Source organism: Protopterus annectens, chromosome 2.part1, assembly GCF_019279795.1.
Source record: "Protopterus annectens isolate FY-2018-M chromosome 2.part1, PAN1.0, whole genome shotgun sequence".
In the NCBI taxonomy this organism is placed as follows: domain Eukaryota; kingdom Metazoa; phylum Chordata; order Ceratodontiformes; family Protopteridae; genus Protopterus; species Protopterus annectens.
This window is the reverse complement of record NC_056729.1, coordinates 317004988-317032067: the sequence shown is the minus strand read 5'-3', so window position 1 is coordinate 317032067 and position 27080 is coordinate 317004988.

Sequence of the window (27080 nt, the reverse complement as noted above, 5' to 3'; positions counted from 1 at the left end):
TGTGGGAGGTAGATGTTTGTTTATTGGACCTCCCACTAACATATGCTGACCATATGTTACCCGTAATTGCTGTAACATAATCTAGGTATGTACATGTGAATATTTACAGTAATATATATATTATTTTGTGTGTATATATATGTGTGTGTGTGTGTGTGTGTGTGTGTGTGTGTGTGTGTGTGTGTGTGTGTGTGTGTGTGTGTGTGTGTGTGTGTATATATATATATATATATACACATTACTAATTTAGTTTTTTTGGATTTAGGGCAAGATGATTGTTAAGCATCCAAGAATCAGTAGATGTGAGAGCATTCTGGCTAATTTGCTGGGGTTCAGAGCTGGAATTTGCAGTGCATATTATTGTAGAGTCATCAGCATACTGGATTCCTCAGCATTGTGGGAGAGTGGTGTGAAAGTTGTTAATAAAGATGCTAAATAAGAGAGGACCAAGTATGGAGCCTATGGGTACCCCTGTGGATGTACTGAGGAAGGGAGAGTAAGACTATTGCCATTTGGTGGATTGCTGCCTATTGGAGAGATAGCTGTTGTACCATTGTAGGGTAGGGGAGAAATGTGGAGGGTGGATAGTTTAGAGAGTAGGATGGTGTGGAAAATGGTATCAAAAGCTTTGGAGAGGTCAAGGAAAAGTGAAGCAATTATTTTACCAGAATCCTGTGCCCGGTTAACTGTATCAAGGAAGGATAGGAGGGCAGTAGTGGTGCTGTGTCCTTGTCTGAAACCATGCTGAGTGGGTGGTAAAATTTGATTTTCATGGAGGTGGTTGAGGAGTTGGGCATGGGTGCATTTTTCCAGTATTTTAGAGAGGGGTGAGAGAATTGCTATGAGTCGAAAGTTTGTGGTGTCTGTGTTGGTGCCACCTTTGTGTAAGGGAAAAATGAATGCTTTTTTCCAGATGTCTGGGACAAGGGATTCTTTAATTGATCTGTTAATGAGTATGCTGATGGGATAAGCTATAGAGTTTGCTGCTAGCTGCAGGAAGTATGGGGGTAGATTGTCAGGGGGCAGAGTACAGGGTTTTAGCTTAAGTAAAAGTTTTTTTATTGTGCTGGTGGGTAAGGGCAGACTTGTTTTCTGGGATGATTTGGTCATCAGCTGTCTTGGTGATGGTGCTGTTAACTGTAGGAAAGGTGGTGGTTAGGTTAGCTTAGGATGAATGTTTGACAGGTAGATGTCCGACACTGATAGGTATGCCATTACTACATGACAGCATACCTCAATGCCATGTCTTAAACACATAGTAGTCTACAGTTAATATCCACATATCAGATCAATATCCAGTAGGAGATACTTAATAACATACAGCTTATACACCAAGAACGTGATAGTACTCAGAGACCAGCTTTGCATGCAGGGGTGTATGGTTCCAGTACTACAATCAGCAATCTACTCTTACTTGGAAAAACACTGTTAAAAAAAGTAACATAATGATACAATAATGATAGAATACATGCAAGTGTGACTGCATACAACCTCGGATACTATGCATGCATGAAACACGTACAAAAAGAAAAGATTGTGGTACTAGCCATGTATACTCAGGTGTCCCATACAGTATACTCACACCCCTTGCTACTGTAATGACAGCACATAGAAGCATGTTATGTACATGGAATTAAATACACTTATTAAAGATGTCATTACCCTGCTATTTTATCAGACTGGAATTGTGATCACTGGTTTACCAGGACTGAGCTATGCTTAGCAGGTTTAAGCATTGCATAAATGTAACTGCAAAGCAGATTTGCACACTGGTAAGTGAAGCCTACACGGTGTAAGCACTTGTTTGTTTAACCATATGTTAGCACCGTTTACTGTCATGCAAGCCCACGCAAACCCACTTAAAGCTGCTCAAAACCACTTTAACCACTCTGTATCCAACCGTCCTTGTTCTGCCTAGTAACAAAATAAACAGCCCTTGAACCCAGGACCCTATACACTATAATCACAGCAGTTAACCACTACACCATGTGAGCTGTAAAGATGTCTCTTGTTTTTTCAAATATATCATTTACTACACATACTGAATAGTAGTAAATAACTGCTTTGACTTCTACAATTGTTTAGTACCTGTAAGTGAAAATAGTGTTGAATCAGTCATGGTTTTATATCTGAATATACACATTTCAGATAAATATGGTGGGATATATCAGGGAAGGTATATACAACACTCATGTTTGCACATAACAAGGATATGGATATATATATATATATATATATATATATATATATATATATATATATATATATATATGTGTGTGTGTGTGTGTGTATACATGTACATACACACACACACACACACATATATATATATATATATATATATATATATATATATATATATATATATATATATATATGTGGCCTTTCATTTGACACTCACGTTGCTAAAGTGGTTAGAAAGACCTTCTACATTACCCACCTGATCATGAAGGGATTCACATCCAGATCTAGTGAGGTCAATGTTCCCCTGTACTCTTCACTTATCAGACCAATGATCGAGTACAATGCCCCATTCGGGATGTATCTCACCTGACATCTGCAGCAATTGGAGAGACCCCAAAAGTTCTTCACCAAAAGGATAAAGGGACTCCAAAATCTGTCCTATGCTGCCAGATTGAAGAAACTCCAGCTCTATTCAGTCGCATACCGTCTGATCAGAGGTGACATGTGCCTGACATACAAGGCCATGTCCAACCCGAAATTAATGGACAGGCTCCACCTCAAAAAATCCAAATCCACCAAAACCACTAGAGCAAGTGACTTAAACCTTAGCACGGATATAAATAGGACGTGCTGGAGGGATAGATTTATCACTCAGAGACTCCCTATGCTGTGGAATAAAATCCTGGTCCATGTGAGGCAGAGCACCTCGCTGGCTCTGTTCAAGAGAAATCTTGACCTGTGGATGGGAGATCGTAGGTTTACCCTGGGAATCATCTCTGTGTCACTGCTGGACAGAGGCACAACAAACTAATGGGTACAGTATTTTTTCATATAAGGGGTGGCGTAAGCCACAAAACTTTGGGCTAGGCTTATAAATGCCTTAGGGCAGATAGCCTAGTATAAACATATGAACCTATGAACCTATATATATATATATATATATATATATATATATATATATATATATATGTGTGTGTGTGTGTGTGTGTGTGTGTGTGTGTGTGTGTATATGTATGTATATATAACATATGCCCATAACATGTAGTGGAGTCATACGTCAGCACCATAAGTCACAACCTCTTAGTGCAAGGGAATGTAATGTAAGTATTGCAGTTATAAATGTAGAATGTTGCTACAGTAACAGAGGTTATGTCAACAGACATGTTGTATAGGAAGTCACTTCTGATACTGACATGTACGTCCTCAGTTACTGACAGACATCATAAAATCATCATAGTGAAGTACCACACAAATCACAGTAATGATCCTGTGGAATACAGCAGAAATATGACCAATAAACGTGGACAGTCTGAAACAATCTGGTAGTCCAGAGGTATACACAGAACTCCTTAATGCAAGACGTGTGGACCAAGCCTGACATAGGGGATGCTTACAGGCATGAAAATGGGGATATCACACAAATACTGGAATAGATAAGCTCAAACAGCTGATGCATTCACACCCTTCTGTCTGTCCTAACACATATTAACTGGAAGAGCACAAGTCCCAAGCCCACATACTTCCCACTTGTTAGTGACATACACCTTCACAGCATCCCACTGCTTTTTCAGAAATTCACAACATGTATGGTGGCCAGACAACTGTACATTTGACAAATATCTTGACATAACATCACACTAGGTAAATACACTGAGCTGCTAGGCATGTCGCAAAGCACTGTGTAAACTACAGCAGACTACCACAACACTGACTCAAGTTTCCTACGGGGGAATAAACATGTACTTGAAAATACAGCAGGCACTACAGGCATGTAACAGCACAGAGTAACAGACACCAGTGTGAAAGTGCATACCTACAACCAATCTCAACACAGTCACAGTCACATTATGGTAAGCCTAATTAATAGTACATTATATGGACTGTGTGAACAACACCATCCTCAAATTTGCCATTCACACAGTAACCCTACATATACTGGCCCAATTCACAGTGTAGGCTGATGCCTGACTGTGGTATGGGACATATCTCAGTCTGGCCCTACAAACATATATGCTGATAACAGTACCAGGAACTGGGACAGCATGCAATGTCAGATAGAACAGGACCAAGAACACTGACATCTACCACAGTCTGTACACACGCCAAGTAACATACTCACAATACCCTGCTACACAATACTGAAACTCTGTCAACAATCACCATAAGTACACAGACCTCACTACTGTATAGACTACAACAGAATGTCCAGGTTTTGTCCTGAAATATAAGGCCTACTATACATAACATGTTTAGCAGTCTGATATATCTCTGGCGTGTTATCAGGAATGATGTCAGTAAATGATATACTGTACATATGCACCTCTTAATGCATGCCATATGGACAAAATGTGACAGACTTGGGGATAGAGGCACAAACACAGGGCCAATATTGACATATTGTTGTGATAAACTGAAAAAAATCCCTAGTGTAACAGGGTTTGTTGTGACATATCTCTTCTGAGAGATATGAAGTCAGTAACACACATGGATGTCACCATTTACTGACTGCAGTCATCAGAGTATGCTACTGCATTTCTAAAGATAGGAAATGTGTGAGTAACACACCACATCTAGGACTCAAAACTCTGGCCAGTCTGCAGATAGCCCTACAGGTGAGAGTTTCCTCAACCACATAACACTGCCATGCCAGACTTTATATCATGTTGAACAGCCATATCCACACAAACCATGTTAAACCATTACTTCAAATGTAGAACAGCAATGCTTACATTCTGTCCCCATGTCTGGAACATTTGTTGGCCTTTCTACACAGTGTATGTTGTAAGATGTATTTCCAACTACCCTCTGTGATGCTGTTTATCAGACACCCACATGAAGTCCTGCTCACAGTGAAGTAAAAGGGCCAACACCCACATGAAGTGTTTAGTTATAGGAGTGTGTTTTGATGCAGTTGGCTATAGGAATAATACCACAGCTGTTCCACATGCAGTTAGCAAGTGGGGGACTCCAATTCCTGCACAGGCCGTGAGCTGATCATGAGCATTACCTACAAAAGTCAAGCTGCTGTCTATGCAAAACAATTGTACTTTTCCACATCCACCAGAGAGTGGGAGAGAGAGAGAAGGAGAGAGAGAGAGAGAGAGAGAGTGAGAGACAGAGACAGAAACAGAGACAGAGAGACAGAAATTAAGCAAGGAAGGGAGTAAGAGCCAAGCATGTTTGTGTATGATCTGTGGATGGAGAGTGGTATCTTGGTATTATAACGGTTGCCTATATTGTTTAATAATCCATACTGTCACATAGTAATTGCACGTGGCTGTACACAATGATGGCAGTGGATTGTCTGCAACAATCTCTACTGTTGGTCTTGTAATGTGGACATTGGGAAATATAGGTCCTCAATATAATGATGTAGCAAAACCCAGACTGCAATGGATCCTGTCATTACACAATTACCCCATCACCCACACAGGATACTGATGACACACACACACACAAACACACACTTACTAGTATGGAGATTCAAACTCCTGCTTGACTATGCATTGTTATTACAGTGTTATGCAGTTATTACACATGCCACGGAGTTTAAATTCTGCAGAGCTGTCCAAAAATATCTTTGAAGGTGAGTGACATCAGCAGCAGTGCTAAAGGAGGGATAAGGGAAGTGTAGTAAGTGTGAATGTCCACAAAATCAGGTGTAAACAAAGACACACACACACATTATCACAGTTGGTAGGTTCAGGATTAGAACTCTTACCTAACTAGTTTGCTACACTATAGTATTATGCAATTATCGCAAGTGCCAGAGAGCTTATAGGGTTGAAACATGGCCAAACAGTTATTTCAAGGTCACTGATGTCAGAAGGCATGCTAAAGTAGGGCACTGGGAGGTGTAGTTCATAGGTTAGTACTAGGCTAACTACCCTTGTGGGCTATTTTAAGCCTAGCCAATTTCCCCCTGTGAGAAACAAACCCTGCACCTTGTGTTTGCAAGGTAAACACCTTAGCCATTATGCTAACCTCCCACTCTCAGTGAGTGTGAATGGCCTCAAAATTATTGATCTCCACACACACACACACACACACACACACACACACACACACACACACACACACACACACACACACACACACACACACACACACACACACATACACACACTCTTGCCAGTACTGAGAGCCATTGGTTCATTGCTTCATAGGTGTGCAGTAGGTGAATGGGCCTAAAGGCTCTACAAGGCTAGGCCAAGGGAATACCTTAGCATCAGGCCAAATGACAATAGTCCCCAGTGTGGCTCAGGGGTGTAGTCCCTGGAGTGGTCCCCAGGAGTGGGTATTGTATTCACCATCCACTCATCTGGGTTACTATTGTGGGTGGCCAGTGATGTGCACTGCTTCCCATGTATGTGATCTATATTCCATAACATGGACAGTGTCTGGGGTGTGCACATGTCCCACACACATGTTCTTTGACATGTGGAAGTGTACTTGAGGTCTCTGGGGCATGTTATATGGACAGATTATTATCTTCCGATGTAGCATTCCTGACCTCATTTGGTGAGAATTGACTATGTAACTGAGGTCGTACTTGCACCTACATTGACAGCATGATACGGGTATTCAGTGGAGTTATTGTCATCTGTCCATACAGGGCATGTGTATAGAGCATGGTATTCTCTTTGTTGGTTACATTTGCAGACTCTACAGCTGTTGCAGGCATCCAGTGGGGAACATAGCAAAAGGGCCACTGTACACATTTATTTGCCTACTGAGGGGATGGAACAGGGTGCCATGTCCTTTTATGTGCTGAATAACACACACTCAGTCAGGAGATGTAACACATCAAATTGCTTTTTGATGTCAGTGGTACTGTTATGGTCAACAGGCATGTAGTCCACTACAACCACACCTTGGTTACTATCTGTGAGGCAATATGCAGGGAACTACAAATATAGTGGTTGTTGCCTAGCCAAGTGTGTTTGTGTATAAGATGTGGGTGGAGAGTGTTCTCTGAGTAAATGAAGGGTTGCCTATATTGTTCACCAATCCATAATGTCACATGTAGGGCTATGGATTGTCTACACCAACCTCCCTGGTGTTTGAAATCTGTTGTCCTTGTAAGGTGGACATTGTGACATATACTAGGTTCTCAACATAATAATTTAGCAAACCCACCCCACAATGGATCCTGTTATTGCACAATCACAGCAACCTCCACACAGGAAACTGATGACGGACAGACATACAAATAGGATACTGATGACAAAAAGGCACACACAAACTTGCCAGCATTAAGATTCAACCCCCTACTTAGCTATGTATTGCTACTATTGTGTACTACATTTATCACATGTGCCATTGAGCTTATAGGATAGATGTTGTCCCAAGGTACTTCTAAGGTGAGGAACATCACCAGCCCTTGCAAATACTGGAATTGGGTAATGTAGTGGATGAGAGATCCTAAAAATAATTTTACCCTACACGCACATTTACATTTACCAGGAGTGAGGTTCAAACCTCTATCTAACAATCTTTACGTACCATTCTGGTTATGCATTTACCACATGCACCACCGACCTTACATGGTTTAGAAATGGCAACAGGTACTTCTAAGTTGGATGATATCGGCAAGACTGCTAAAGTCAGACTCTGAGATGTGTACTGGGTGAAAATGGGGCCAAAATCTTTGAGGTACAGACAGACACATTCCGCCCCCACCCCTGGTCAAAGAAACCACCGTGAAAAGCATTTCAAAAGCAAACTTCACATTACTTAAAACCGAGTTGGAAAGTTTCAAAACCACCATGCTAAAGGTTAACGCTGTCCAAGCTTCAAAATCCATTACAAATGCACTCTACGGGCAACTACATGAATGCATAGATCATGCTATCCCAAGCAAAACCAAGACTCACTCCTCCAAGCAAAAGAAACCAGTCTGGTGGACCCCTGCCATAAACAAGCTATACAATAGATGGAGGAAACTAGTACAGAAAAGAATAAAATCCCAAGAAGGGAGGACATCCCTGATCAGCATCAGCAGGAAACTAAGATACCTCATAAAATCATCCAAGGCTTGCTTCAAAAGAAACATTGCCAAGGACTCCAAAGATAACCACAGGGCATTCTTTAGCTATGTCATGAATCTAAGTGGCAATTCTCAGATCTGCTCGGAGTTAGTGCAGAATGGCACAAAATACACTGAACCAACCGATATCGTCAACATCCTGGCAGACAGGTTCAGTGCAAACTTCACCCCCCTCTCACCCCCAAAAGGGTCCATAACCATACCAGAAGAATGTAGTGCCCCTGAAATCACAGACACTCCAAAGCCAAACACACAGCATCAATGGGACCAGATGATGTCCCAGGCTGCATCCTACACAAGCTCAAAGATGAACTAATGCCTCACCTAAATACACTGTTCAAACTCAGCCTCTCTACAGTCTACGTGCCCATAGAGTGGTGCACAGCAACGGTTATTCCACTCCACAACGGTGGAGCCACAACAGATCCCGGGAACTATCACCCTATAAGCCTGACTAGCTTGATCTGCAAGGCTATGGAGCGCATCATCATGGATCTCATTAACAGAGACATTGGGAACCTCCAAACACTGGACCCTACCCAGTTTGGCTTTGTTAAAGGCAGATCATGCCTCCTAATCCTGTTGGACTTTTTTTGAGACAGTTACCAAGGCTATAGATGAGGGAAATGTGGTCCACACAGCTTACCTTGACTTCACAAAGGCCTTTAATACCATTCCCAATTCAGGTATTATAGACAAGCTCACAAGCCTGAACATAAATCCCTACATTATGAGATGGGTTGCGAATTGGCTCACAGATAGAACCCACATGGTAAGAGTTGTGGGGGCTAGGTCTGACTGTAAACCAGTTACAAGTGGTGTTCCCCAGAGCTCAGTCCTAGGACCCCTCCTGTTCAGCATATACTTCTCAGAGGTACAGGCTAGCACAAGAGGACCATGGCTGACCAAGTTTGCAGACAGCTGCAAACTAGGGGCTGTAAATGACTCTCTGGCTGACATTGACATCCTCCAAAAGGGTCTCACTGAGACAGATACCTGGTGTCAAAACCATGGCCTCGAGCCAAATGCCAAAAAAGTGCATAGTCATCCCCTTTCTGAAAAAAACATAGTACCCACAAACTACCACATAGGTGGTAGCCCCCTAAATATGGAAGATGTAATAAGGGATCTGGGACCCAAGTAAATAGAAACCTCTCCTTTGACAATCATATTGCCAAAGTGGTTAGAAAAATCCTTCTATGTGGCCCACCTAATCACAAAAGGGTTTGCATTCAGATCAAAAGGGGTCATTGTGTCCCTCTACATATCACTCATCAGACCCATCATAGAGTACAACTCCCCATTTGGGATGTACCTTACAAGACACCAACAACAGCTGGAAATACCACAGAAGTACCTCACCAAGAGGATCACTGGCCTCAAACAGATGCCCTATGCAGCTCAACTGAAGAAACTCCAGCTGTACTCAGTTGCATACCGCCTACTCAGAGGTGATCTCTGCCTGACATACAAGGCCATGTCCAACCCAGAAATGATGTACATGCTCCACCTAAATAAAACCATATCCCCGTGAGCCACATGCTCTAGGGATCTAAATCTGACCAAAACAATAAATAGGACATGCTGGAGGGATAGATTCTTGTCCCAGAGACTTCCCATGCTCTGGAACAAGATTCCAATGTACATTAGGCAGAACACCTCTCTAACCCTCTTCAAGAGAAACCATGACAAGTGGATGGGAAACAGAAAGTATACCCCAGGGATCACTTCAATGGCTCTCTTGGACAGAGGTACAGAGAACTAATCCAAGGGGCCGGCATAAGCCAACACATTCTGGCTAAGCTTATAAATTCCTTCAGGCAGATAGCCTAGTACCTACCTATGAACCTATGAACATCTGTACACACACAAACACTTGCCACGGATGAGATTCAAACCCATATCTCTGCAGTTATTGCTACTACATTGTTCCGCATTTATGGCACGCGACATGGAGCTTACATCTTAGAGAGCTGTGCCAAGGTAACTTTGAAGATGACTAACAGCAGCAGCAGTGCTAAAAGAGGGGTACGGGGAGAGTAGTAAGTGTCAATGTCCATAAAATCAGGTATCATCAAAGACACACACACTCTCTCACACCAACACACACAGTTTCACAGTTGCCAAGTCTGGGATTAGAATTCTGATCTAACTAGTACACTACACTATAGTATTATGCAGTTATCACAAGTACCACAGCGCTTATATGTTGGAGACCTCTCCACACCTATCTTTGAAGGTGACTAACATCAGCAGCAGTGCTAAAGGAGGGGTAGGGGAGAGTAGTAAGTGTCAATGTTCATAAAATCAGGTATCATCAATGAGACACACACTCTCTTACACCAACACACACAGTTTCACAGTTACCATGTATAGGATTAGACCTCCTACCTAACTAGTATGCTACACTATAGTATTACACAGTTATCACAAGCACATGGAGGTTATGTATTAAAACTTTCTCCACAGGTATCTTTGAAGGTGACTAACATCAGCAGCAGTGCTAAAGGAGGGGTAAGGAGAGAGGAGTAAGTGTCAATGTCCATAAAACTAGATATCATCAAAGACATACACACTCCCTCTCCTCAAATCAACACACACAGTTTCACAGTTGACATGTCTGGGATTAGAACTCCTACCTAACTAGTATGCTATATTAAAGCATTACTCAGTTATCTCAAGCACCACAAAGCTTACACTTTGGAGAGCTCTCCACAGGTATCTTTGCAGGTGACTAACATCAGAAGCAATGCTAATGGAGGGGTAAGGGGAGAGTAGTAAGTGTCAATGTCCATAAAATCAGGTATAATCAAAGACACACATAATCTCTCACATGAACACACACAGTTTCAATGTCTGGGATTATAATTCTTACATAAACAGTATACTACACTATAGCATTACACAGTTATCACAAGCCACAAGGAGTTTATGGGGCTGGCATTTGTCCAAAGGGTTATTTCAAGGTGGCTGACATCAGCAGGCATGCTAAAGTAGGGCAATGGGAGGTGTAGTGAGTGTGAATGACCTCAAAATCATTCATCTCTGCAACTACACACACACAGAGTTTCACAGTTGCCATGTCTGGGATTAAAATTCCTAACTAACACATTTTTTACAGTATAGTATTACACACATATAGCAAGTGCCACACAGCTTATAGGGCTGAGACTTGGCCAGAGGGTTATTTCAAGGTGACTGACATCAGTAGGAGTCCTAACATGGGCAATGGGAAGTGCAGTGTGTGTGAATGGACCATAAATCATTCCTCTGGAAATACACTCACACTCAGTCACACACAACTTTACATTTGACAGGACTGGGTATACAAATGCTAGATGAATACTGATTTGTAATATCGTGTTACACAGTTATCACAAACACCACAGACACTATATGGCTGAGGGCTACCAAAAGCAATGTCTACAGTGATTGACATCAGCACATCATGTGATATTAATCAATTGGATGTGTGGTGGTTGGGACAGGCCTCACGATGGAAATCTCTCTGTCACTGTCTGTCTCTCACTTCCCCACATCTCTGTGTGTGCATGTTTGACATATTATAGTGTGTTGACCTTGGATATGTGTGAGTATTCCTATCTAATGTCTGTGCAAAGCATGAATGATGTACAATGTGGTGTGTGTGCACAGACATCTGACAGATATATATAGTCCACTGTGTTGTCAGACATGGGCTTCATTTTTCTAAGTGTAGGATCATGCCCAGTATGACCTTCTGTATTGAGTGAGTGAATCCATTCCAGGTAGGTTGTACTCCAGTTCAGGGTTTGGTGTTCTACACCTACAGCTAGCAACCTGCTTCTGCAGGATACCTGTAGATAGGTTGACAATATGGAGTCACAATGGGTGACAGATAGAGGGATACTGTAACTATTGTGTCTGTGCTGCTTGTGTTACATGGTTGGTGTTAGCAGAGATATTCAGATATATGTACTGTTTTACACTGTGATGTATTATGTCATAATCTACTGACAGATATACTTATTTGCTCACAATTATTTCCTGGGAAATACAAGATGAATGAAGCTGTGTCCAGTATTTTGGTCTGCAGCCTACATATTCTTGCACACTCATGCGTTTCTGGAGGGGTAGCTGCTGACACTTGCTGATGGGTCTATGTAAATGGTCCAGCACCTTGGTACTATGGTGGCTGAGGATCCCCTTCTTGTACATATATTGAAGTAACAGAATGGCCATAGCCTGCTATGTCCATACCTCTCAGCTGTATAGATTCACTCAGGTTACCCAGAGGCAGGGCTCATATATCTGGTCAGTTCCCCTTCACATTGTGGTTTACAAGCAGGTTTGTAGCCACCGTTTACTGGGTTTACAGGCAGCGGGTAGTATGGGCACACATCATAGTTTCAGACTTCACACACTCCATGACGTCCATGCTTCTACACCCCCCCCACTCTGTTATTCTACCCTCTTCCTAACATTATGTGAGTGATATCTGAGAAGTATCCCTATAGTTGTCCCTTCATCTCAGCGGTATTTAGGGGTTGGTCCACAGTTCATGCAGTAGGACATGGTGGGCATGCTGCTGGGATTTGTCAACATGGCCTTGCATTTGTGTTCTGTTGACTGTGTTATGTTATTAGTTGGGACCCCATGAGATAACATACATTGGCACTACGGGTGAGGCACAGGCCTTTGACAGAGGACTGTAGGCCATTTGGTTGTGATGCAGGCCATATGTAGCAGGCCAGTGCATTCTGTCACTCCTACATTCCCAGGCTGTGAGCCACTGGATTTCCCTGGGGTGACAGGGTAAGTGTGCGAGGTGTTAATGGGAATAGTGCCTGTCCATATTAATCCATTGGTCTGGATGCTGGTAGGGTGCTGCTTACAGCTAGGGATACACCTGCATGGGACACCACTTCAGCATGCTGCATTCTGTGGGTATTCCCATACAGAAGTGGGGGTCATACTGTACTCATTCCCTACAGGAAGGATATGACATGTGATAAACCTGTGGCTGATGGTGGGGTGAGCTGAGTGCATATGTGACATGGAAGCTTCTTGCAGCTGACTCACAGATATACCTGGGACATTCCCCTTATGTTGTCTTGTGCGGGGAAATAGGCAGTCTCTAATTACTTCATAACTGTGCCTTTTGTGGTCTGCCACTGATTGGCCAGACTACATCAGTATTCCATACTACACAGACAACTGATGTGCTGCTAAGCTGCATGTACAATTCCAAAGGTGTGTGCAGTTGACAGTTGCATTTTATGTACTCTGTCTAGGGTACTTCCACCTGTTTTCTGTGAGTATGTCTGGGCCCATATTCATGGCATGTCCATCTTTCAGACAGTGACAGATATTGATATATGGACAGTGAGTATGGATGACTGCCAACATGAGTATTGCTGAGAAGCATTGTGATTGGCACTGCAGTTGTTGGAACATAGCCCTGTCATCAACAGTACTGGCCATAGGCCACTGAGACACAACCCTCCATGCCTACATGCTGACCACTTCCAGACAATATTGAGCATACAACAACCTAACACAAGGACTCCTGTATATTGTACACATGCAACAATCTATCATGTAAATTGGGCCATCTCAGGTAATCTGTGCTCCACTGTTATTAAACCCACATGTAGATGTTACTGCATTTCTACATAGGATTGTGGGGGAGGCACACCTGATGACTTTAAACATTTGTTAGTTCTGTACTGGTATGTCAGGTACTCTGCTGGCTTTCATTTCATTTTGTGTTCTGACCTATCATGCAGACTAGAGGCATATCAGTAGAGTACAGATCTTAGGTTTTATTTACCTACATTTCAGTTTCAGACTTCTTACCCTTCAGAACTAACATACGGCTGGCAGATCTGTTATAGTCTGTCTTTGTAGGTCTGGAGGGGGGGCTGTTCACCATTGCCATAAATTGGAGGCCTTAGCTCAGCCTTTCTTTATGATCATCTACACCTGCCCTGCTGGCTCAGGCTGGTGTTGGGTTTGTGAGCCTCACTGACATGCATGTGTGTGTCCTATGGACACACATTTGGGTCACCAGATGTACTGCAGGGGGATTTGTCACCTTGTCTAGTACTGCCTAGTCTGTTGACACCAGTATTTGTTATGAATTTCATGCTGCCCATATAGGTGTCCACTATCTACTGCCATCCCATTCAGCCACCCGATTCCCTTGTATGCTCACGTCCATACCATAGATACAACCATCAGAACATACTACAATTTTTAGGAAGCATGACTTACCTTGTGGCTGTGCCAGTACTGAGGACGGTGCTGGAGGGCTGACTATGTTACATGCACATAGTACACTCCCTATACATGGTAAAGCATAGGTAGTGTCATGTTTGTTATCCATTTTACTGTATGTGTGAGTCAGAGAGAGGTGTCATTCCTTGGGTCCCTACCGTGTCAGTGTATGTGCTATATATTGCCTCTTTGCCAAAGCCTGGGTGTACTGGACATGCCTCCTTCTACCTACATGGGCAGGCTCAGGTTGTTCCTCCTCCAAGGCCCTCTGTGCCTGTGATGGCCTTGGCAATGGTGGGGGGCTGTGTGGCCTTGCCCCATGCTGTTCCTGCTGCAGCTGTTTCCACAGGATCATATTGTGTAGCATGGCATATATTATTAACATTTGTGTACATGTGGCCGGAGAGTACTGCAAGGCTCCACCAGATATGTCTAGGCAGCGGAACTGTGACTTGAGCATCCCAAAATATTGCTCTATTATGATTCTGGTTTGTGCGAGTGCCTCATTATGGATTCTTTCTTTTTTGGGTGTGTGTGCATTTCTAATGGGTGTCATCAGCCGCGGCTCCAGTGCGTAACCAGCATCCCCCACTATGTGGCCATATGGGATGTCCCCACTGGCAAATAACTGGTACAGCTGTGTCATATGCCAGATGTAGGAGCCATGATAGCTTCCAGGGCTGCCAGCACACACATTCAGGATAATGCCCTGGGCATTGCATACGACCTGACAGTTGATGGAGGTGAAACCTTGTGGTTTATGTAGAGCCTACCCCGCTCACCGGTTGGTGCTTTGATGTGTATGTGCGTGCAGTCTATAGCACTCACTACCTCAAGGTATTCTTCTATTTTGTGGAAGAGACGCATATTACTAATCAATGCCTCATGGGTGTTGAGGAAATATGTGTGCTCACTGGCATGTGCTGACATGGCATCCAGGAACTGGTGAAGTACCCTGGATACTGATGCCTGTGGCATCCCAATGATATCCCCAGTTGCTCTTTGGAAGGTACCTTTGGCTATTATTCTTAAGCCTACACATACCTTGGTATCCACTGGAATGGGTTCCCTTCTGTTGGTTCTATATGTGAGGCGTGGCCGGCACAGCTGTACAATTTGCTGTAGAATGTCCTTGTCCACCCTATAGTGCTCCACTATCTCAAGCTCATGTAGTCCCTGGTAGGTTACCCTGGGTCTGTACAGTCTTCTCCTTCTCCTCACTGTGGGTGGTCATCAGCATTCACATCCTCACCACCCTCAGCCTCTTGCACATATTACTGTATGAGAGCAACAGCAGCCCCTAATATTTTGTTATTTTTGTCAGGTAAAATTTCCCCATCTGTGTACACCAGTGGTGTAGAGTTTGTGGGAAAAAACAAACTGGAAGGTGTTTGCATAGTTTATAGTAGTGTGCTAGGCTGTTCCATGTGTAATTGGCTGATTCTGATACATTTCACCTGCCAGCTATGCTAGTTCTCCTTAATTGCCTTCCTACTGCTGTTTTCCCTTCCCATTGCATTCCCATTTAAGCTCTGAGGTGCAGTGAGCATACCCAGTACTCAGATGTGAACAGAGCTGTTATTTTCTGCTTTTTTTTTTTTCTTTTGTTTAAAACCCGGTGCACACCTGTTTAGGCAATGTAAACACTGCTAGGCAGCGTGACACACCCCCTTCCTTAGCTGTGCTTAGCTAAGGGCAAACATGGGCCATAGTGTTCCAAAAAGCTTACAGCATGCATGACACTCCTCCTTATGAGGCCATCTACCTCTTATACTTATACCACAATGTTGCTGCACCAACATGATTGGGTGCAAGCTAACACTGAGAGGAAATCTGTGATTCAGTATCAATCCCCTCATTTCCATAAAACAGACTGCTAATTCATAGTTAGCACACACTGGGCCTTCCTCCTTAGCAACCACTATTCCATGGTATTGTTGTCTTATGCATGCCATTGACTATCATAACAAAATGTTGATTTGGGTTTAAAAGCTTATTTCCAACTTTTTTTCTTATTTTCTGGTCACTCCCTTTTGCGCACCGCTGCTCTATGCTTAAATGGCAGAAATATGCCAACAAAAGTTATTTTTTATAATTTTGCAACTATTTCTCATGCCACAGGCCATATATTTTGGCCATTGGCATGCCTACTACATTGAATACATGCTTTTTTTGGAGATGTCATGCCTCTGTTTTGTAATTTGCAGAAATGTATTTGGTTAGTAACAGAATACATTTCTGCAGGTTGCACTATTCCTGCAAAGATTCCTGCCTGCTTCTTGGATCACTAATTTACCTCATTTGCATGGTTTACACCAGAAAACGGGGTAATTATCATATAGCAGTGGTGTCCATGCAGGAGTAGTGTAGGAGTGCTCATGCACTTCCCAGGAGCTCGTTTCTGGATCGCTCGTCAGCCATATTGCATGCAGCAGCTCTTGCACTATTCCTGCACTCCGTGCAGAGCTTGCTGAATCTGGAGGAATGTTTATACCACCTTTATGAAAACATGTTTAAGAGGTAATTGCGCCTCTGAGTAAAAAGTGTTGTAAGTTATATCAAGTATATACAACTTAAACAGAGAGAAACATTCAAAATAAATGAATGTTATAATGCAGTCATGTTACAAATGCATCAGAAGTGACTAATGCTCACAAACAAAAGGGAAGACAACACTTCTGTACTGCATACATTTGTCCGGATGGTGACATACTTCAGTAGCATAACATGCAAATATCTCATTCAGCCAGACTTCTACTGTGAAAGAACAAAGGATAAGTATGTGAAAAGGGTATATTGTTTACTAAATGTAAAGCATTAGCATTAGAGAGATAAGTATATGTGCTCTATGTTGATGTGGCAAACACTGTTAATCATGTGAATGTTTTATGGTAATGCCATGGTTTAACAGTTCAGTTCTACACAGGGGGATGTCTGAGTGAATATAGGGATCCTTAATGTCTAACAAATCATCACACAGAGTCAGTTTGAAATGTTTTTGTCTTCATCCTTTAGATGGCACTTGACAATGTCATTGACTGACAGTTGTGACTATTAGTCAATGACAGTTCACTCCTCCCCCCAAAAACAATAAAACATTTAATTTAGAATTCCATTTATAATGAAAACTGGATTGACAATGGTGGATTTCAGTCAGCATTAAATGACAATTCTGAGTGCTGAAAATACAACTGGTAGGTAAATTTCTCTGCAACTCAAAGTGGTACTGCAGTAAGTTTTGAATAACAGCAGAGGTAATAGAGGTTCAAATCCAGATAAATGATTGTTTTATTGAGGGGGTCAAACAAAAGCATTGTCATTGACATTATCAGTAACTGAACATGAAAATACAACTGTCAAGCTACCAAATAGAACTTGCAAAATAACTTGTGGAACAAATGTTAAATAAGTTAACTATACTCTGTGTGAAGTGCGTTTAGCATAACAATGATCAGAATTGATGTAATGTACACTTACAGATGTATAATGTTACCAATATTTATTGGTATGAAGTATGATTTGTTACAAGTATCATCATTAGGTATGTAGGACAGTATATCATATACAGTATGTATGACTCCTTCCTTAACCTGTGTTACTGAGATCATTAAAATGAATGCAAAGGAAATTGTTTTACAGCATTAAATAACTGCCTCTAAATGTTAAGTCCAATAACATAACAACTCAAAGTCCAGCACATATAGGCTTCTTGGAATTAGATTTTCACTCATGATGAAATTGTTATACCTCAACTTGCAACTTGAAAATGCTAGTTTTCCTTTGGCATTGGCAGTTAATAAACAGAATATAGCATATCAGCTTTGCATTTTGTTGTGGGCTCAATTCCCAGGTGCTATCAGTCACATTTGGTAAAATTTATGCCCCACTGACATATTATGTCCCAGTTTATATAAATGCATGTATTGACAACACTGATTATCACCAGTATACTAGAAAGTATCATGTCGTATCTGTCTGTCACAGGTATGACTGCCATCTAACACAACTGAGATCATGACCAGAGGTGACAATATATCATTTCAAATGTAAGTCAGGTATCAGCAGTAAAAAAAAAATTGATGAATTCACAAGGAGCATGTGTAAATACACTGGAAATCACGCATGGCCATGTTTCACATCTACAGTGTAGTTTGAAGCAGTCATACCCAAATTCTCTGCCAGGCCATTTGGTTGTTTTCTATCATACAAATGCAGTTGGAAAAATTGTCTGTTATTGCACACAGGCTGGCGCACATGAGATCTCAGCTGGGCATCAACTCCTTGCCGTATTTGCAGATATTCTTAAGAAGGCATGGCAGGAGTTGGTGAGGGTGGTGCTCCATTTAGAGACCAATGGTGGTGTCAAGGGGAGTTGAGGATCTTTGCTGCACTCCTCATAAAGTGCTGCAGCTATAGGCTTGTGCAAGAGGAATATATACCAGGTCTCAATACAAAACTGACGCTTGGAATAGCTTGGCCTAGGCTGCCACCAATACAACTAGCATTCCAGTCACTGGTGAACAGTGTTGTCACCATGTCATAGTGAGTTCAGTTCTAAGCAGCAGCAATTAGCTTTTATTATAGAATAATACATAAAATCTATTTTTGCAATCATTAATTACCGTTAACACTTCCATCATAGTAAATAGATGTTTTTAATTGGAATGCGTATATTACATATGCAATAGTCACCAAACTATTTACCTATTGTATGTAATAACATTATAACATTGAGATTGATGTGTTTTATTACACATTTAAGACTTCACATTCATACCTGGATGTGCCAAATGTTACCATATTACGTGTAAATCTGGATATATTTTGAAATATTAAAATGACATGGAATTAATTTTTATATGTTTCTTCCCCCACCCTTATATCTGTTTTTTATTTTTTATGTTTTTATTTTGCAACATAATTTTCTGCTGTAAAAGAAATGACCATTAGCTCAGGGAGCTAGACAGACCACTGTTGGATTGAACCACCATACCTCCACAGGTGGCTGTGGCAGCATTACCCTAGGCAGCACAGACACCCATCAGATACGGGCTCCAACCTGTCAGTGTTGAATCCACAACTCCTAGAATGCCTTCTCCATATGCATCAGGTAGGTCTGCCCTGGGTGCTGGTGCATTGGCATCCACTAGGAGTAGTACTAGTGGAGGTGGTGATTTTGTCATACATCAGAGCTGATAGGACTGATGGAGGACATTATGTAGAGGGGCCTCAGTGCCCAAACTGACAGAAATGAAGAAGCTCTGCATTGAATAGCTAAGTTGATGCCATGCTCATGACTGCCTCTGGTGTCTGTGGCAGGAGTTAGTGATAACAATTCTGAGAGTGAGGACTAAATTCTCACTGTACTCATGCAGGATGCAGATATGCCTCTGATGTCCCCTACCTGTCCTCAGTCATGGTGTCCAACCTTTTGTGCCTATCACCATCCCTGCTTGTGTGGTATGTTATGTAAGTCTGCACCTGCTACCTAGCTTACCCTGCCTATCTAACCCTCTTATTGCTAACCACCTTTCTCAACATTCCTCTCTGTACAATAAAAATAAAATCATGTCCCATACATAGCTCTCCACCTTGACTGTGTGTGTGTGTGTGTGTGTGTGTGTGTGTGTGTGTGTGTGTGTGTGTGTGTGTGTGTGTGTGTGTATGTGTGTCTGACACACTTGATTTGGTCCAGCTGACTGCACATTATTAAATTGTTGTCACCCAGCCCTGATGTTGTCACTACCCAAATTCATCAAATTTTTTGTACAAATACACATGTTCATAGGTTCATAGGTAGGTACTAGGCTATCGTCCCTGGGGCCTATACAAGCCCAGCCAAAAATGTACCCTTTTTCCACCCAAGAAAGTTATTTTCCTGTGCCACTGCCGAGCAGAGCCACAGAGGTGATCCCCGGGTAAATTACCTATTTCCCATCCAATCATCAAGATTCTTCTTGAAGAGTGCTAATGAGGAGCTTTGTTTGATATAGATAGTTTATTCCAGAGTATGGTAAGTCTCTGGGACAGGACTCTATCCCTCCGGCATGTTCTGTTTATTGTGGTGACAAGGTTTAGGTCCCTAGAGCTTGTAGCTCGGAGGGATTGGGATTTCTTTAAGTGGAGCATGTCCAACAGCTCTGGGTTTGATATAGCTTTGTATGTTAGGCAGAGATCATCTCTGAGTAGGCGATAAGCGATGAAGTAAAGCTGGAGTTTTTTGAGATGGTCTGCATAGGGCATCTGTTTGAGGCTGGTAACCCTCTTTGTGAGGTATTTCTGTGGCCTTTCCATTTGTTGTAGATGTCTTGTGAGGTACATACCAAAAGGGGCATTGTACTCTATAATGGGTCTAATGAGTGATGAGTAGAGGGGAACAATGACCTCTTTTTTTCTGGATGAGAAACCTTTTGTGATGAGGTGTACTACGTAGAAGGATTTCCTGACTACTGTGGCAATGTGATTATCAAAGGAGAGACTACTGTCCACCTGTGTCCCAAGCTCTCTTATCACACTTTTGGTGTTAAGTATACTACCGCCTATGTTGTAGTTCATGGGTACAGTGTTTGTACCAAAGGGGATGACAATGTACTTTTTGGCATTGAACTTGAGGCCATGGCTTTGACACCAGGCATCTGCCTCAGTGAGGCCCTTTTGTAGGATGTCCACATCGTTAGGAGTTTCAATTATGGCTCCTAGTTTGTAGCCATCTGTGAACTTCATTAGCAAAAGACCTTCTGTATTAGCCTGTACTTCAGAGAAGTAGATACCAAACAGGAGAGGACCCAAGACTGAACCCTGTGGTACTCCACTTGTCACTGGTCTGAAGTCGGATTTGGAGTCTGCTACTTTCATAGTGCGGGTTTTGTCAGTGAGCCAGTTGGCAACCCATTTTGTGACATAGGGATTTACACCTAGTTTAGTGAGTTTATCTATAATTCCAGAGTGGGGGATGGTGTCAAAAGCCTTGGCAAGATCTAGATAGGCTGTGTGAACCACCTTACCCTTGTCTACTGCTTTGGTGACTGCTTCAAAGACGTCTATCAGATTTAGGAGACATGATGTAGCTTGTGAAAAGGTGGATAGCTATGGTGGTCTCTCACCACCATCCTGCACATAACTCTGTTCTTGCCCGTTTGCCCTCCCCTCTTATATGCTCCCATTTTCACCACTGTCCTATCAACCATTTTCAAATATTCAGTCTGGTCCAATTATAGAATCACACACAACAAACCCTTCAGTTTTTGTCTTCAACATTTGTGTGATGCTTGGCATTGTGCAGCAGTGGTAAATTCTGGTAAGTGGCATTTCATGTCCTGTGGCAATAACTGAAGATTTTACCCTAAACCACATTGCTACATCTATTGTAGCACAAATGTGATTAGCCTTACTGGACTATAGAAATACAGCCTGATAGCAGTGCTAGGAGACAGTTACTCTTAGATGTCTATTAGGTGCAGGAAGTAATGTTCAACTGACAGCAGTATTAGGAGACAGTTACTCTTAGATGTTTACTAGGTGCAGGATGTAATGTGCACCTGATAGCAGTATTAGGAAACAGTTACTCTTAGATGTCTGTTATGTGCAGAAGGTAATGTGCACCTGATAGCAGTATTAGAAGACAGTTACTCTTAGATGTTTATTAGGTGCAGGATGTAATGTACACCTGATAGCAGTATTAGGAGAAAGTTACTCTTAGATGTTTATTAGGTGCAGGATGTAATGTACACCTTATGGGATGCTAAAATTGGCATTACTGTGATGAAGTCTGATGCCTCATTGTCCCTTGCTTCAATCTTTTGTCAATGTCACTTCAAATGTGTGATTTTAACTATGTGAAGTATAATTTCCTGTCTGGGTTGCACAGGTCTGAAGACTACGTTTGCATACTGCTCAGGGTTTGAATTCAGAAGAATGTCACACATTATTTAATGTTTTTTCATATTGCTATCATGTGTGGAACTCTTGGCTACATACGTTATTACCTCACCAGTATCCTGGTATGTCTTAGTCATTGCTGCAATATCATGCCCCTGCTTGCTCCCTGTTAAAAACCCTTTATTGTACACAGCATGGCAGAAATATTATGACAAAAGGGAAAAGATCAACATATCACTAAGGTGGGCAGAAATGGCCCATAAAATAAACACTTTCTGTCTCTCTCTCTCTCTTTCTCCCTTCCCTTCCTTTCTCTTCTCTTTTTCTCTTTCTCTCTTTCTATACCCCCATGTCATCAGTCTTTGTCCTCAGCAGTTGCATGATGCCTGGCAGCAATGGTTACTCACAATGAATGACACCTCATGTCTTACAGCAAAAACTGGTGAGTTTGTGCCTTCGGTTGCATTAGCCTGCTGCCCATTGTGCTACTGTGCTTAGTCTTGTTGTACTATAGAAAGACAGACTGACAGCACTATGAAGAGACAGTTATTATCATATGTTGAATGGGCTGTAGCATTGAATGCACATCATATGGGATGGTTTGGCTGTCATTACTGTCATGTACCATGCTGTAGACATACTCCCACATACTGGGTGTTTCAGCTGTTATTACTGTTGTGTTGTATGGTGCACACATACTACCATATATGGGATGATTCAGCTGTCATTACTGTTGTGTTGTATGCTGCACACATACTCCCATATATTTGATGTTTCATGTATCATTACTGCCATGTACTACGCTGCACACATACTCCCATATATGGAATTGTTCAGCTGTCATTACTGTTGAGTTGTACACTGCACATGTACTCCCATCATGTAGTATGTTTCACACATACTCCCTTGCTTTATATGATTTTCACTGTCAAATATGTGTGTTTTAGCACCTGACATTTGCCTTCCTTTATGGTGTGATCAGCTAATGATCACATCGATAGACTATTGATGCAGATTGCCAAGTGATGAAATCCAGCATTAGGTCGGAATTATGAACATTATTATTTCTCATGAAATTTTGGCTTGTTCAATTATGGATACTTATGTTATTCCACCAGTAGTACCCTGCTTGCTCCTTTCTGTGGTTCACAGTTCTCCCAACCCTGCTCATACCTTCCCAGCTACAAGTACAACACACCTGGTCAAAACAAAACTTAATGGGAGGACAAATTGTAAGACACTAGGCACAGTGTGTAACCATTGCTCTTATACACTTAGAAGGTGCTAAGATTACATATTTAACATTAACATGCATGTTCTGAAGGATATGAACTTTGACCTGTAGATATAAGTTATCATGTAGTGATTTTTCTGCTCAGTGATGTAATACAAACAAATACAATTACATAAGGAACACTGCAATATGCCTTCAAAATATGGACTGTCAGGAAATATGAGGACAGCATAAGTATGCCCCTGTATTATCCATGTAATTAATGCTGCAATGATCCTGGCATGTGTAAATTATGAATGTGAAAAGCAAAGGTACAACTCGTGGGTGAAGGTTGAGAATGTAAGAAATTGTGTAATGAAGATAAAGCAAAAACAACCAACATGGCAGCCAAAGATTAAAGTTTAATAAAACAAATGAAACAAATAAACAATGGTAAGTGCTTTTGCCAACAATCTGTATGCTTCCTCAGACCATATAAAACTGTTTTTTATTTGTTTCATTTGATTTACTAAAGTTTAAACTTTGGCTGCCATGTTGGTCATTTTTGTTTTACCTTCATGTGTAAATTATTACACAGAATGGCACATGTGTTATAAAATGGGTCAGAATCAGAACTGCCTATATGTCTGTACTCCTTATTTGCATGAACCTTGGCATGGAGCAATATAGACCACTGCTAATTCCTGTTCTAAGTTCCATAGCTAAAAAAATAATTATGCATATGCTAATGCTTTGCCAATAGCCATGGAAAATAGCTTCTCAGTTGTGCATTTCAGTAAATGCTCTGATGTGCACACTTCCATTCAGGAGAGACATTAACCCCAGGAGAACTGCCTACCAGTTTTTCCTTTTTAGCCCAAACATCTACCCTGCAGCACACAGGGAGGTCATCTTTTCAGATATGATCTTTCTCACACATGTGCTCAAACATTTCCTGTGGTACTTGTGATTGGTGCAATGTATTCTTGATGTGTAGTTAGACAGGGGTTTGAGTCCAGCAGTGACTGGCTAGTATGAGGTGGCATGTGTCTCTAGCATTAGGTAGGACTATCTTCACCCACATATCTGATGAGTACACTTCTCAGGAGAAACATTTACCTGGGGAGAGAGCTTCCTCATCAAATTCTTCCTCTTCCTTCCCTTGCTGTGCAACTCCAACTGAATGTTTGTACTGGTTTCCTATGGAAGGCTCCAAAGTATCTTCATATGGCAACTGGTCAGATGTTTCCCCCTCCACTGGTTTCTCCGTAATTTGGAGATCCATTGCACTCTCCTGCTATGGTGTTTTCTGAGTTAGATTTTCTGCACTAAATCCTTCACTTCACAGGTACTCCATAACCTCAGGTTTCTATTTCTTTAACTTCTCCATTACTAATCCTCTTTTCTACTTTTCTTCTTTGTTTTCTTATTTTTTGTATTGCAAAATGTTTTCATGTCTGGATGCCTTTGCCTGTATTTCTCTTCAAATATCTTTGGTGCTGCTCTTTTTATATTTATTAGCTTTACTTTCTCCTTTTCATAAATATTACACCATGTTAAATCTCTTTTTCTTTCCCATGTCCACATTTCTTCTTCAGATGTCTCCAAATCCTCCTGTTTCTCTTTACTTTGGAGAAACTTTTCCTGTAGAGCTGCAGATCGATACAAAAAATTGAGAGTGTATGTCACTACAGTCATAGGGATGACTGATTTTCAAACATATGTGATATGTGATATGCTTCCAAAGACATGCATCTGGAGCATTTCTCCCCGGGCCTCCGCTGAAAATAGGCTCTGTGGAACCTAGTCGGACTTTCCCGGTCAACAAATGATAAATAAATAAATAAATAAATAAAATAAATAAATAAATAAATAAATAAATGTATACCTCCACTTAGAGAAGATATTGACACAGAGAGAGAACTCATACTACTATTTCATTCACTTTTAATCCACACATATGCTTTGCAACATAATGATGATGTCATGCCTTCAGATATGTTCTGTTTCACATTTGTAGCAAAACTTTGCTTGTGGCAAGTGTGGTTAATAAAGCAGTTCTCTAGACTGTGGAATTACACAGGCAGCTGATCAAATTCAGTAAAGGCCAACATAATGTGAGTGTTGTGGCATGGAACACTGTCTTAACCAACAAACTCATTCCATCCCTTTTAGGTGTAACATAGGCCTTTCAACACATTGATGATTTCAACCATTTTAAATAAGTATTCTGTGATCCTTGTGGTAAGACTTCTTCTGCGATCCCTGCAGTTACTACTGACTTCTAAATCATGTGGATTTAGATAGGCAGTTCTTCAAATCTGGCTTTGAATATGTGTAAAATAATATTGATAGACAACAGTGGTGGCTTGCCCAGCAAATGGTGATATAGCTGACTTACAATTGTGTGAAGAGTTATATGGCTCAAGCCTTTTGATCCCTCAAAAGAAATTTGAGGGGTACATGATCATTGAAAACATTGCTTATTATAGATGTTGAAGTGTTTCCTGTCTGAACTTTGCATTAAAATGTCCCATACCAGAAGCAGGGCATACATAACCTCTAGAAACTTCCTAACTAATATACACCCTCTTAATAAATGTCCATGATATATAGGGACATAATTGGGTTGGACTGCATGGCTAGGCTTATAAAGGCCCTGGTGGTCTCTAACCTGTGAAGCAATGAAACTGATAGTATATTAGACAATAGTGATAGAATGTGTCAGACAACAGTGACAGACAGGCATGACTTAAACTATCAAGGCCACCTTTTGTGAGGTCTCAGACTACATTTTAGGGAAGCCACAACCATTCCAACACACTACTGATATAATGCCTACAACTGTGTGCTGCATGGCACATCAAATATGTTTCTTTTTGTGGCATCAGTTGTGGATATAGTGCTCTATGAAGTATGACCTCAAGCAGGTATTTGAGTATAACAAGGTGTAACTAACAGGTATGTCAGAGATTATTTACAGGCAGGATTTGCTTCCCTGAAAGGAATGCTATTCATTCTATGAGTTAAAGAAAACATTTATGTATGCCCTTTCTTATTTTATTCACAGTACAGTGGTTAAAGACAAGAGTAGCTTATTCATCAGGTTTTGATGTGTTTAATTTTGTAAAGTGATCACAAAGTGTGATTGGACCTGTGCGATTGGATACTTTCTTGTGGTTTTGGTAGTTTCTACCCTCCTTGTCAAAACTATCACATCATGCTTATTTCTACAGCTAGTTTTCCAAACCATATCCGAATTTTCATCTGTGCCACTTTAGCTATGCACTTAACCTCTGCTGCTACCACCTACCAGTGTTCTCTCCCACCAACATGCCATACACCTACACTTTCCTACCCCCTCACCTCTCCTCTCACCTTCCACTCTTTCCCAATAGCTCCATCTCTTTTTCCACACATTACCTCCAACTTATTTAAAGTTAAGCTATTCCCTCTGTCTACTCTCCCACCAAACGTCAAACTAGTCTTCTAGCCCAG